Source organism: Mustela lutreola, chromosome 10, assembly GCF_030435805.1.
Source record: "Mustela lutreola isolate mMusLut2 chromosome 10, mMusLut2.pri, whole genome shotgun sequence".
NCBI classification, from domain to species: Eukaryota; Metazoa; Chordata; class Mammalia; order Carnivora; family Mustelidae; genus Mustela; species Mustela lutreola.
The window spans coordinates 104,009,402-104,022,827 of NC_081299.1; positions in this window are offsets into that span (position 1 = coordinate 104,009,402).

The window sequence follows — 13,426 nt, forward strand, 5'->3', positions numbered from 1 at the left end:
TGTACCACTTTTAAGTGAACATATATTTTTATCGTTATGGAATTTATACCTATGAGTGGAATGGCTGGATCAAATGATAACCTTATGTTTACCATTCTGAAGAAGAGCCAAGTTGTTTTCAGAACAGTGCACTATTTTACCTTACTAAAGTGAGCAGTATATGAGGATTCTAATTTCTCTACCTCCTCACCAACACATTATTATTATATGTTCTTTTTGGCACACCCATCCTAGTATGTGTGAAGTACTATATCAATGCAATTTTGGTTTGCATTTCCCTGGTGGATAATGATTTTAAGGACTTTAATAAGCACTACTTCTGTACTTCTCCTTGTATAGAAAAATTCATGCTGCTAAGGGAGTGTTTAAACTTTAAACACTTAACTCTTGACACTATCTAATGTTTTTTTTTTTTTTTTTAACGCAAACACACACTCAAATTTAATTTGAAAATTGAGGAAGAAGAAAGTTCAGGATAAAATATCAGAAAGAACACCTATAACCTAAATTTCTAAAACATTTTTAACAGCTTCATTGAGAGATGATTTTATATCATAAATTCACTTCTTTTAGGTATGCAATTAAATGTTTTTTAGTAAACGTACAGTGTGTAACCATCAACAAAATCCAACTTTAGGAAGTTCCCACCACCCCAAAGTGACAGCTCCTTTCAGGTAATCTCACTTTTAGTCAATCTCCATCCCTACTCCTAGGTCTCTACAGATTTGCCAATTTTCTTGGACAATGTGTAGTCTTCTCTGTCTGGCTTCTTTCCCTTTGCAAAGTGTTTTTGAGGTTCATCAACGTTGTAGCATCTATCAGTCTTTTGTTCCTTTTTATTTCTGAATAAAATTGCATTGTATGACTATGCCACAATCTGTTCATTCGTTCTGCAGGTGAAGGGCATTTGGATTGTTTCTAGTTTTTAACTGTTATAAACAATTCTGCTATTAACATTCACGTATAAGTCTTTTCATTTTTCTTGGGTAGATACCTAGGGGAATTGCAGCATCATATGGAAAATACATGTTCACATTTTAAGATACTGCCAAACTTCTTCCAAAATTGCTGTACCCTATCTAATGTTTTTAATCTTAATTTTGGTGAAGTAAAATACAAGATTTTCAAACTTACAACCTTTTTCCCAACTATAACCTACAGAGCTATTTGATGGCTCTGCTTTTTTCTCCTTTAGAACTCCATATTAATAATGTCATCATCAGATCAGAGTACTGCCAGAAATTTGAGGACATGAAGATGTAAGGATGTTGGTGGAGAAGAAAGGAAGCACCATATCCAGGTGAGCAGCCCTAACTAGGAGGTGCTTAGTGTCAAAACAGTAGGTTGTTAGTACCATAGCTCCAATATACATGCACTGGCAGAGCATAGAGTATGGAGAAGTCCAAGTCTGAGGGGAAAACTCTCCATGCTTCATGGAATCCAACCAGATAAGCTCACACCCACAACTTCCCTCTCTTCTTCCTGATGGTAATAAGGAGAAGCCAATCTCATAAGCTTCCATCACCTCCAACTTCCTAATAGAAATCTAGTACTGAAATTTACTCATCAATGTCCCTAAAGAGAAAGGAAGTTGAACTCCTCATTGCATGCTGGGAAAAGATCGTTGCCACAACTTTAATGAATCCAAGAGAGAATTAATTGTTCATCACTTCTGTACTTTCTATTCAGGCTGTTGTCCTTGAGTTGTGTTTGCACTCTGGGAATTCCAGAACAGCTGCTTAGAGGTGACATGTGTATTCTCAAAAGATTGGTCCCCAGGCATTTATATAAGTCCATTCTAGAAAAATGAATTCATTGAGATATCAAAGAACTTTTGACTCCTGCATTAGGCAATGAATATGCTCAAGGCATCTCCTGGAATGGCACACCCTTCACATGAGACACAGCAGTCGGCAGTCTGTTTTTCCAGAGAGTATCCTTTTCATTCCAGGTACTAGAGTAAAGAGCAGCAAGCCCTGCTTACAAAGCAAGAAAGGCTTTCTCTTTAAGATTGATTGATTGATTGATTTATATGAGAGTGAAAGGGAGAGCAAGTGGGAAGAGGGGCAGAAGGAGAGGGAGAGGGGAAGCAGACTCCATGCTGAAGATAGAGCTTGACTCAGGGCTCAATCTTACGACCCTGAGATCACGACCCAGGTGAAGCCAAGAGTAGGATATTCAGCTGATTGAGCCACCAAAGTTCCCCCAGAAAGGCTCTCTGTGAGAGTGAATGGTAAGTAGTTTATTTACCATCACAAATGAGAAAATTGTGCCGTGTCAGGATATATCTACTTCTTAAGAGCATATTTCAAAATATTGTGCATATTTTCATTATCATTTTGATGGCATTTATGTAATGACATATTTTAAATATTTTTCCATTCATATATCAATTTCCACAATAGCAGAGTAGAATTCTACAGTACCAGAGTAGAATTACTTTAGCCATTATCTACTCTAAACCTGAGGGGTGCCTGAATTCTTTCATGAAATAATATGATTTAAAATTTTGTTTATAGTAAATAATATGGAATACAATGTGTTAGTCCTTTATTTTTCACAAACAGGACATAAAGGACTAATTTTCAGGGAGAAAGCATAGGGACATTTTTATATGATGCATTATAATGTGATAATAGGCACACACAAAATATTTGTTTAAATTAATGTAATTAAATTTGCATAACACTTCTATTTGGAAACATTTATTCACTAGCTGGACATTTTTTTAAGGTTTTTATTTATATATTTGAGAGAGAGCATGAACAGGGGAAGAAGCAGAGGGGGATGGAGAGGAAGAATCTCAAGCAGACTCCCTGGTGAGCTCAGAGCCTGATGTGGGGCTCAGTTCCAGGATCCTGAGATCATGACCTGAGCCAAAACCAAGAGTCAATCACTTAACCCACTGAGCCATCCAGGTGCCCCCACTAGCTGGACATTCTTATCTTTATGTTGCAACTGACTGATGTTTGGGAGGTATACTGCAAGCAATTTATTAACTGTAATAGAGCCTAAAGTTTGTGGATGATTTCCTTTCCCCATAGTCCTCATAGAATCAGGGTTATTCCTATATGTTTTCATTCTTATTCATTTGCTTTTGGGAGGATTTATTGACTGAGAAAGGGAAGAAGCAGAATTGTTGCTGTTTGATTGGAAACAGCCAATGCTGCCACAGGTTTCCATGGGACCTCTGTTCTTATGGTAGAGGAGAATGTCAAGATCAGCACAGGCCGAGCGGTCATGGTGCCACATTTATGTCCCCACAGGCCATTATTTTTCTCAGGTCAGGAAGATGTTTGTACCCAAATAACTGGATCTAAATGTCCTCCCAATTTCAGCAGAAATGTCCCTTCTCATTCTCTTTTTTCTCTGTGGGACAAAGTGATAGATTTTTTTTTTTTCCTGTTCTACTGACTTCAGTCTGCGTTGTTAGTGAGTGGACTTTATGTCTCAAGGTTTGGTTCCCCATTCAGCTTTAGTAGGCAGGGGGATCAGATGCCATTGGGGTATCAAGCTTCGTGATGGCGGGGTCAAAGACCTCATGTGCCCCTCCTGGAGAGGTGATTGGTGAAGGTCATCCCTTTTCCATTCTGACAATCATATTCATAGAAAGAAACTCAAATTTTACCAATGGCTTTATATTGTCCATGGGACAGGCTAGGGAAAGGATGTGATTTCTTAGGAGGCCCCTATAAAGCCACCTTCTTCTCAAACCTAAGACTAAATACAGTGGTTTAGAGATGCTGATCTATACCATCTTTGAGGCAGAACTGATGCTGAGAAATCTTAGCCGTTGAACACCACAGGGCTCTCATGCTGGGACCACCCAAGGAGAGGGACAACTGGTGGAAAAGTAGTCAGTAATTTGACTCTTTTTATATGCAGAATTCCAGGAAATTGGTTTGAATGGTGTTAACATTAACTTTTGGTTTTTTGGTTTCTTTAATGTTAATTTGGCTGAATTCTCAGGGAATTAAAAATATATAGATATTTTTCCCTATTTGGTTTTCTCTCTCTCTTCATTCCATCGAACATTCTCTATAGACCATGAGTTGAAAAGGTAATTGATGAAGTTCTAGAACCTAGGTGAGGTTCAGTGGGCTGAGGTCCGGAGCTGATGACCAAGAAAGAATTCTTGAGACATCTTTGGTGCAAAATGGTGGTTTATTAAAGCACAAGGACAGGACCCGTGGGCAGAAAGAGCTGTGAGAGAGGTTGTGAGAGATGGCGGGTTATGTACCCTGCAGTTGGGGGAAGGTTTCAATGGTGCTTTCATATGCTAAAGAGGGCCTATAAGGTGCCCTGATACCGGAGGCCTTGTGTCTTGATCAATGTTGTCTCTTGCCAAGCCATTCACATTCCTGCTATCAAGTGTCTTTGTTAGTGAGATTTGGGTTTAGAAGAAATTTAACTTTATTTAGGGCTTGAGGAACTGAGTTATTTGCTTCTGGAAATTGTGCTATTGATAAGGTAACTTCTTTGTTTGTAGATCTCTAGGACATTTGTAAACCAAGGGAGACTCCTGTATTGTAGGATTGTGATTTCTGCAAATTAACTATTTGTTTCTTATGGCGGTCAGGGATGCCTGAGGAATGCTATACATATTACTGAGGGGGAGCGGATGGAGATGGGGTGCAAGGTGCCAGCTTTTGCTTTGTCCTCAGCCAGCCTCCTGCTCCCTCATTAGTAATGGCCTTCAGAATTAGACCTGGGTTAAATTCCAGGCTTAAGTAGCTGCACAAACTTAAGTATTAGTTTCCTCACCTGCAAATCCTACTAAATATTTTCTGTATAGGATTGTTGTGATCATGTGTACAAATACCCAGCCCAGTACATCCTGGTACACTCATAAACAGGAGCTACTATTATATTTGGGGCTGTTTTTACAATCATAGGGCTTTTAGACAAGGCTATGCAAGGATGGAAGGGAGTCTGGGATTGTTTGTTAAGCTGGCTTCTTTTATTTGGCCATCATGTATGCAATTTAACAAAGGACTGGAAGAACACACACCAAACTGTTTACAGTGGTGTTGAGCAGAGTGCTTTATGAAGGTGAAGATACTTCATTTACTTTTTATGTACTTTTGACTTACGTGAAATTTTTCAGAGAACACATACTACTTTTAACATTAAAAATCCCATATATTTTCATTAAAAACGTAATGACAATACTGTACATTTCCTTGCAATTTATTACATATCTATAATTGTTTCAAAATAAAAATTTGAAATCATTAAATAAAATACATAACCTAAAATAAGGGAATTTATATATTATGTGTGTATATAAATATTGGAGGCAAGGAGGCTTTCAGTCATGTAAAATGTTAACCATCCTAGAAGATGTCCATCCCCCTAGAAGGGGATGTCCTTAGGATAGGTTAATACTAAGGCATACACTGATATGCTGGGTTGTGAAGGCCTATTTAGCCAGAGCGGCTCCACCTCTGTTGAACAGCCATTTTGTTGTTTATGCAGTAAAACTTAAATTGACCCTCCCCCCACCCCCCAGGGGAACTTATTTAAAAGCAAGTCCGGGAAACCAGTCCCAGGTAACAAAGCCCAAATACAAGGGTGGGTCAAGTCAGGTAGAGATAACAGCCCGAATGCAGGGATGAGTCGGGTCAGGTGGAGACACAAAGCACTCACACTGTCTTCCTAGCTAACAAGGAGTGTGGGCCTCGCCTTTTGGGTGCCAATTCTGACCAAGGTGATAGGCTAGTTCAAATGTCTACTATAGGGTAAACTGTAATTCAATTGGTCACTTATGTGTGACCTAGCACGACTGTGCAGCTTTCTCTGTGAGTTACAATCTCATTCACCACCTGCGTGTGGTCAGGCCCAACCACATGGCCTTTGCTCTATAAAAGTTAGTCTGTGAGGCAGGGAGGGGTCGCGCTCTCTGTAGGAGGCGTGGCCCCAGCCAGTTGGTTTGATTCTCGATGCTTTATATCTCGAAATAAAGCTTTGCTTGACCTTCGCTTTGTATCATTCTTGCTCCTTTAATCACGGACCCATTATTGGGGGACCCAACAGGGTTTGATCCAGCCATATAAAATATGAAATATTCATGGTCTTACAAATGCCATATTTTCAGATGTATAATGACATTGGTAGAATAATAAAATCTCAGGGCTGAAAGGAACTATTGGAACAACTTGAATGATCTTTAAGACTTGAATCAATCCTCTCTGCAGGAGATGTAGCCTTTGCTTGAAAATTTCCAGTAATGAAATCTCATTACTATCTTTATTATAAAATGCTTGCTTATCTAGTCTAAGTTCAGTTTGTGAAACAGGAAGTTGGAGGTTAAGAAACAAAGAAATAATATATGTAAGACCTTTATACTTATGTTTATACATCTCAATTGAGCAGAAAGATGAAGAGATTTCAATTCAAAATGCTAAGTAGATTACCAAGAAAAGCTTGGAATGAATCAAGTAAGCAGAATTGTGAAGAGCTACCTGAATCATACATTAGTGTGGGAGGGAGGGTTATTCAGTGGTCACAAATGAGACTTTGGGACATTTTGAAGCATCAGGTCTGTCATCTCTAAAATGGGATTCATAATATTTATACTTTAAAGTTGCTTTGAGAACTTATGGAGGTGATTCACCTCCTGACACATAGCATATACTCAATAGAATTAAATAAGAAGAATAATAGTGGAATTTATAATATATACAAAAGGATAGAGAAACACAGTACCCCACTTGGAAGTGACTTTGACTGGCTAATCACAAATATGGTAGGAAGTTTTCCAAAATTGAACTGGTGACAAGAACAAAGACATCTTTCCATCATCACCAAATCCTGTTTGAGATGGAAGAGCCCTCACAGGTGAATTAGTCTGTGTCTTTATTATGGAAATATGACATGAAATCCTAAACCATGCTCTAATGAAACAAATCTATAGGTTTACTCTTCCTGTTTGTTTGTTTGTTTGTTTTACTCTTCCTATTTTTAAAGGGATGTGTGGTTTGGGACAAATATGAGAGGGAGAAAATTTGTTGTAAATCAGAACCAACTCTGGGCATCCAACCTCCACACCTTTGCTTCTCTGTTCTTACTACCTCAAATGCCCATTCATTTAGGGTCCACGGAAATGCCATGTCTTTATTCTTTTTTTCCTTTGAAATTTAGATTTTATTTGTGCATCAGTTTTATACTTTGGGCATATAAAATCAATAATTGGATAAATTTTTAAAATATTAAAATACATAGTTGCCAGAGAAGGTTTTTTTTAGCTTCTTAAGTTTTTATTTTAATTCCAGTTAGTTAGCATACAGTGTTGTATTAGTTTCAGTCTTTAAGGAAACTTTTTATCTCTACTTCCAGAGATGTTCCTTATGGCCTCTCCTCATTTATCAAACATTTATACACTATGTGCCAGCCCCAGACTCATTTTTAGCACAGAATTGAAAAAACCCAGACCATGACCTCAGGGAGCTCATAATCTAAATGGAATGAGGAAGGGTGCCTGGGTAGCTTAGTTGGTTAAGAGTCTGCTGTGACTCATATCAAGATCTTGGGGGTCCCAAGCATTGGGCTTCCTGCTTAGCGGGGAGTCTGCTTCTCCCTCTTCTTTTCCCTCTCCTCCTCCCTTGCTTTTGCTTGCTTTCTCTCTCTCTCTCTAATGAATAAATAAAATCTTTTAAAAAATGAAATGAAGGAATTGGATCCAGTAATGAGTGTCCTATTCCTAGAGCTGTTCAAGCAGAGGTTGTATGACCAAAGATGAGTTTAAAAAAATAATAACCATTTTTAAAATAAACAAAATGTTACAGAGCTCTCTGCTTCTTACTACAGTTTATCTTCTCATTAGCTTATAAGTTTGGGGAGAACAAGAATTTTATCTCCTTTGGATTTCTTAATACCTAGCCTAGGGCTATAATAGACCTTATTGAAGACCTAAATTGGTTTGAATTGAAAACTACCCACTACCCACTACCACTTGAAAACTACCCACTTCCAAGATGGTTGGAAGATATTGAAAGAAAATGAGAATTTCACAGCTTGAAGAATTTTATAGCTGGAAGGCTCTTGCATACCAAAAAAGGTAGTAATTTGCTTTCCCTCCCCCTTTGCTTTAGGAGAAGCACAGGTGAGATATAAAGGGGCAAAAGAAATGTTAATGCTGGAATAAAATTTTCAGACAAGATGTAGAATTTTTCTTGGTAAATTTGTTAAGAAAGGACTTTTAAAATACTGGTTAGAAGTTAGGACAGCTCTGATTATTAGGTGGGAACAGCCTAGACTCTTGGCACTAAAGCTTGGTCCTTTGATCAGTGGCCTGGGCATCACCTAGGACCTTGTTGGAAATGCAGGTGATTTACATTCAAATTAAAGTTGGGGAAGCCCTGGACTATAGAATGAGTTCTGATTATTTCATCTGTTCCCAGGCACCTGTATTACAGGAAACTGTACAATAGGAATCTGGACCAGGTAAAAATAGCTCATATAATCCATAGCAGTGAATTAACTTGGCCACAAGCATGTGAAAACATTTGGATTTTCTTTTAGATAAAGTTTCCATGTGCTGATATTATGTGTGTGTGTGTGCATTTTAAGTAGTCAGCAATTTACATGAAAATTAGATTTAAAAATTTTCATCATTGCTCTATGTTATTGAAATAAATCATGAATAGATATTTCCTTTATGTGTTGTAAGGGTTTTCATAAACACACCACTTACCCTGATTTAGTTTTTCCCCATTTTGTTTCCTTTGGGGAAATACATTCCTTAAGGTTAGTCAACAAAACACTTCACTTATTGCCAAGGCAAAAAAATTTTTTTTTCCTCTTTTAAGACTTGTAGGCTTATTTTCCACAGTTTACACTTAGATTTTTAAAATTATATTTAGCTTCAGCACCAACTTTCTATTGAAATTTAAAAACTTTAATTTCCTCAAGGACCCTAAGATTTGGAATTTTTAATGAATGTTGTGTTTACTTTTTATTCATGTGCCTTGAATTATTAGAATAAAATATAAGAATGCATGAGCTTTAAAGATTATAAAGCACTTTATAAATATATCATTATCAGATAACAAAGTATCATTTTAAAAAATAATTATGAGTAGGAAAAAGAGTTAAGGTGGTGGAAGAGTAGGGGACCCTAAGTTCATCTGATCCCTGGAATTTAGCTAGATAGTTATCAAGTCATTTTGAACACCTGTGAAATCAGTTGGAGGTCTGAGAAAAGAAATGCTGAAATTCTACAAATAGAAAAGCAACCACTCTTTGGAAGGTAGGTGGTGTGGAGATGTGAATCAAGGGTAATATATCGGAAGATACAGCAAGGAAAGGGAGCCAGCTTAAGGAGGCTACTGAAAAATATTATAAGGAGCAGAACACAAAATCAGAACTTTTAGAAGTCTTCTATGGTGGGGGATGTCCCTGGTTTAAAGGGACCTGCTTGGATGGTGAAGCAGGGCAGAATCCCAGGTGGGACAGTGTGGTCTCAGGATCCCTGGGGTCACACAAAGAATGGGGGTGCCTGAGTGTGGCAGAGTTCCCAGGCATCTGAACAGAGAACCTGGCTGAAAACAGTGAGTCTAGGTGCCAGCTTTCTGCTTGATGTCACCATAAACTGCAAAATGCTACATGGTGATGGTCATGTGACCACTCTCCAGGCAGGGACCCAGCAAAAAGCAAAAGTACAGTGAGACCCCGTTTCTTCCCTGGGAGAAAGGACACCAGTCTGTGTTGCAGGAGTCCATAAAGTTTGGAGACTCAAAACTGGGTCATATGCCTGAGATAAAAACACTCAGTCACTAGCTGCGTGAACACAGAGTTGGCTGGAAATCAGGGACACAAGAATGATTGACTGTTTTTCTGTGAGAGCTCACTGAAGAGTAGATGTGAGCTTTTAGATCTGGAGTTAGAGATTGGGGTGCTGCCATTTTCATCTCCCTCATCAGTGCTGAAAGCTTTCAGGGAGGAAAAGAGCACCACATAGTGCAATCTGAAGCCACTTACAGAGAACCCAGCCCCTGGCAAGTGAGGCACAATTCCACCAGAGCAAGGACACATGAAAATCAGCATAACAGGCCCCACCTCCAGAAGGCCAGCATGAATAATGGAATAACACCAAGTTTACTGATCATAGAGAACTGCAGAACTTCAGATCTTGGGGTATATAACATTTGTGGGTTGTTAAAATTATTATTACTTATTATTATTCTTTAGTATTTCAGTTTATTTTTTTCAGCTATTTTCTTATTTTTTCAATTCTTTTTAAATTTTTATTTCTATATTTATGTTACTTTTTGGTTTGGGCTTCCTTTCATTGTATTTTATTGTGATATATATATATATATATATATATATATATATATATCTTTCTTCCTTTCTAATTTGGGATATACTTTCTTTTAACAAACAGACCAAAATAGACCCAGGATCTGGTTTATTGTTTTGTTCTGTTTTACTTCTTGTTTGATCCCTCCTCATCTTCCTCCTCCTTCTTCTTTTTCTTCCTTCTTCATCTTCTTTTCTGTATTCTTCTGGTTTGTTCTGTCTTTTTTCTTTTATGGTGTTTTTGTTGTTATTTTTATCTTTTCTCTTTCTTTCTTTTATTCTTTTGTGGACATAATGATGACATGGAGAAACTCACCCCTAAAGAAAGAACAGGAGGAAGTACTCACTGCCAGGGATCCAATCAATAAGGAGATAAGTAAGATGTCGGGGCTAGAATTCAAAACAATGACTATAAAGACACTAGCTGGGCTTTAAAAAACAGAAAACACTAGAGAATCCCTTACTATAGAAATAGAAGAAATAAAATCTCATCAAGCCAGAATTAAAAATGCTATTACTGAGATGCTATAAAAAATGATGGCTCCACCAGCAAGGATAAATGAGGCAGAAGAGAGAGTCATAGTGACATAGAAGACAAAATGATGGAAAATAAGGAAGCTGAGAAAAAGAGAGAAAAACAACTCCTAGATCATGAAGGGAGACTTCAAAAATCAGTGATACCATAGAGCAAAATAATATCCAGATAACAGGAGTCCCAGAATCTGAAGAGCAAGGGAAGGGAGCATACATTTTATTGTTAAATTCCAATAATCCAATTAATAACAAAATTTAAAAGTCACATTGATAATAATACAATAATATGAGAATTTAACACCCCAATCACAGAAATGGACAGATCATCTAAGTAGTAGATCAAAAAGGAAACAAGGGCTTTGAATGACACACTGGACCAGATGGACTTCACAGATCTATTCAGAGGACTCCATCCTAAAGCAATATAATACAAATTCTTCTTGAATGCACATAGATCATTCTCCAGAATAAATCACATACTGGTCAAATCAGGTATCAACCAGTACAAAAAGATTGAGACTATACCATGCATATTTTCAGACTACAATGCTTTAAACTTGAACTCAATCACAAGAGGAAATTTGGAAGGAACACAAATTCATGAAGGTTAAAAAGCATCCTACTAAAGAATGAATGAGTCAACTATATCTATCTATATCTATCTATACCTATCTATCTATATCTATATCTATCTATATCTATAACTATATCTACCTATATACCACATCTTTATCTATTCATCAGTTAATGGACATTTGGGCTCCTTCCATAATTTGGCTATTGTTGATAATGCTGTTGTAAATATTAGGGTACATGTATTCCTTTGAATCAGTATTTTTTTTTTTTTTAAAGATTTATTTATTTATTTATTTGACACAGAGAGATCACAAGTAGGCAGAGAGGCAGGCAGAGAGAGAGAGGAGGAAGCAGGCTCCCTGCCGAGCAGAGAGCCCGATGCGGGACTCGATCCCAGGACCCTGAGATCATGACCTGAGCCGAAGGCAGCGGCTTAACCCACTGAGCCACCCAGGCGCCCTGAATCAGTATTTTTTAATTTAATTTTTTTTTCAGTGTTCCAAAATTCATTGTATATGCACCACACCCAGTGCTCCATGCAATACATGCCTTCCATAATACCCACCACCAGGCTCATCCAACTCCCACTCTCCTCCCCTCCAAAACCCTCAGTTTGTTTCTCAGAGTCCACAGTCTCTCATGACTAATCTCCCACTCTGATTTCCCTGCAACTCACTTCTCCTCTCCATCTCCCAGTGTCTTCCGTGTTATTCCTTATGCTCCACAGTAAGTAAAACCATATGATAATTGACTCTCTCTGCTTGACTTATTTCATTCAGCATAATCTCTTCCAGTCCCATCCATGTTGATAGAAAAGTTGGGTATTCATCCTTTCTGATAGAGGCATAATAATCCACTGTATATATGGACCATATCTTTTTTATCCATTCATCCATTGAAGGGTGTCTTGATTCTTTCCACAGTTTGGTGACTGTAGCCATTGCTGCTATGAACATTGGGGTACAGATGGCCCTTCTTTTCACAACATCTATATCTTCGGGTAAATACCCAGTAATGCAATTGCAGGGTCATAGGGAAGTTCTATTTTTAATTTCTTAAGGAATCTCCACACTGTTTTCCAAAATGGCTGCACCAACTTGCATTCCCATAAAAAGTTTAAGAGGGTTCCCCTTTCTCTACATCCTCTCCACTTGTTGTTTACTGTCTTGTTAATTTTGGCCATTCTAACTGGTTTAAGTGGTATCTCAATGTTTTGATTTGAATCTCCCTGTTTCCTTTGCTGTGCAGAAGCTTTTGATCTTGAAGTCCCAAAAGTTCATTTTTGCCTTTGGAGACATATCTTGAAAGAAGTTGCTGTAGCCAATGTCAAAGAAGCTACTGCCTATGTTCTCCTCTAGGATTCTGATGGATTCCTGCCTCACGTTGAGGTCTTTTATCCGTTTAGAGTTTATCTTTGTGTATGGTATAAGAGAATGGTCGACTTTCATTCCTCTACACATAGCTGTCCAATTTTCCCAGCACCATTTATTGAAGAGAATACCATACTACCAAGACCCATATTCACAGTACCTATGATTAAGGGTTAACCAGAACATCAAAGAATACCTCATCCTTGTTCCCCACCAGACGACTACTAATAACCATCAAGTAAAAATAACAGTGGATTACAACTAGGAGATCTAGAAGAAATAGATTATCTCTAGAGAATAGGGAAAATGGAAAACACAAAGCTAAGAGAGAGCAGAAATGTGGGCACACTAGTCCATACCCTAAAGACAAAGTATCATCAGAGTAATTTGAAGCCTTTAGTGCACTCAGGGTGACTGTAGGAAAAACAGAGTCAAACTCAATCCAGCTGGTTACTATATTAACCCTCACACTAAAGGTTTAGTATAAGGAAAGATATGTTCATTTCCAAGCCAATAAATTTATATTTCAGTATTTACTATTCTATGGGCCTAGCTTTCAACAAAAAGGTATAATGCTTACCAAAAAAAAAAAAAAAAAAAAAAAAAAAAAAAGAAAAAGAAAAGAAAAGAAAAAAATACACTCT